Source organism: Hipposideros armiger, unplaced genomic scaffold (assembly GCF_001890085.2).
Source record: "Hipposideros armiger isolate ML-2016 unplaced genomic scaffold, ASM189008v1 scaffold_24, whole genome shotgun sequence".
NCBI classification, from domain to species: domain Eukaryota; kingdom Metazoa; phylum Chordata; class Mammalia; order Chiroptera; family Hipposideridae; genus Hipposideros; species Hipposideros armiger.
Window position 1 is genome coordinate 881,898 of NW_017731374.1, and position 1,762 is coordinate 883,659.

The 1,762-nt window shown below is 41.9% G+C and overlaps 1 long non-coding RNA gene across 1 annotated transcript in view; it reads right to left on the reverse strand.

Annotated features, from left to right (window-relative positions):
* Positions 1 to 309: 309 nt before the first annotated feature.
* LOC109379305 (uncharacterized) overlaps positions 310 to 1,762 on the reverse strand; it is a 23,680-nt gene continuing 22,227 nt past the window's right edge. The window contains exon 3 of the long non-coding RNA XR_002123174.1: positions 310 to 490. This is a non-coding gene — a long non-coding RNA (uncharacterized LOC109379305). The remainder of the gene's footprint in view (positions 491 to 1,762) is intronic.

The following is a 1,762-nucleotide window of genomic DNA, read 5'->3' on the forward strand; positions in this document are numbered from 1 at the left end:
AAGAGATACCCTCCCCTCCACCATACACCCACCAGCCAGTCATCCCTGCAAAAACCAGGTGTCTGTTTGTATATGGCTATGTTCCCTTGGTTATCCCCGAACCTATAGTGAGGTCTTACTCGTGAAGTGTCTTCTTCTCAGCTGGTTGAATACTCCTAAAACAAATAATAACTTACATTTATTGAGTCCTTACCTAGAACTTCATTATGATTTCCCCACAAGAGCTTTATTAGACACTATTTATATTAGTCTACTCTGGCTGCCATAACAAAATCCCACAGCCTGGGTGGCTTAAACAAACAACAGCTATTTATTTTCTTGCAGTTCTGGAGGCTAGAAATCCATCATCAAGGTGTGGACAAATCTGGTTTCTAGTGAAGGTCCTCTTCCTGCTTGTGGACAGATGACTTCTCACTGTGTCCTCACACGGCCTTCCCGTTGTTCTTTTGTAAAGAGAGTGTCTCTTCCTCTTCTTAGATGGACACCAGTTCTATCAGATTAAGATCTTCATTTATTATTATTATTATTAACTTATGAACTCACTTAACCTTCATTACATACCCAGAGGCCCTATCTTCAAATTCAGTTAGGGTTTCAACATGTGAATTGGGGAGGGGACACATTTCAGTGCATAACACTATGATTTTCCTCATTTACACTTGAGAAACTGAGGCTTAGAGACGTGATTTTGCCATTGCCGAAAGCCAAGACATGAACCCAGGGTATCCGATGGAAGAAACACATCTTTATCCACTTCAGTTACACCACTGGAGTGAATTATGTGCGTGTACACTTTGGCCAACATATTACTAGGAACGCAGGCTGGATGGTGGCTGAGAAATTGATAGGGGAAGAGAAATCTTAGCAAGGCTGAAGTCATGGCAACCAGGTTCTGCCAGCTTTCCCCACCTTTGGGGAAAAAGAGGCTTCCCTCTCCGTTGCCAAACTCGGAGGTTCTCGGTCCGAGGTTTATTAAGAGAGATGACAGTTTCACTTACATGATTCTTATAAAGAAGAAACATTATAATCCAGACACTAGAGTCCCCAAGAGTTTGGATGATAGCCACATGTCTGGTGGCAAAGTAAATAGCCTGCGGTTCAAAGTCACCCTGTTCCTTTTAACACAGAGAAGTATCAGTTAAGCCATGGGGATCATAGAGTTCCTTATTATTGCCACAAACAGACCTGATCATCCTGTATGACCCCACGCTTCCAGCTTTTTCTTTTTCCCCCCGAACATCTCAATGTATTTGCTCAGTGCCCTATGCCCTCTGCCTGGCCTGCTGGGTGAAAAATAATAATTGAAAAAATGCCCAGTGGTAGTAATGGCTGAAATATCTTCTAATAGTATTTCCCTTATTCATTCCACAAGTGTTTGTAGCCCCTCTGTTATAGATCAGATACTATTCTAGGCACTGGCAATGTGGTGAATAAGGCAGAAGAGATCCTTATCCTCCAAGCACACCGTGTTTTAGTAAGGAAATTATATTATTATGAGGATCTTCACTTTTATCTTAAGGAGAGCCTTTCTACCGCTAAACCTATCAGAGCAGTGTGAAAAAAAAAATCAGCCATCATGCTGAGAAGATCCGGTTTCAAGCCCCGGCTTCATGCCTTTCAGTTATTCATGAACATCTTCTATGTACTAGGAATTTTGCTTAGTGCTAGTCATATAGAAATGACCAGGGGGAAGTCATTTTCAAACCTACTGGGTAGGTAGGTATATTTTTATAAATGATAAAACTGAGGTTCCCGGGCCGGC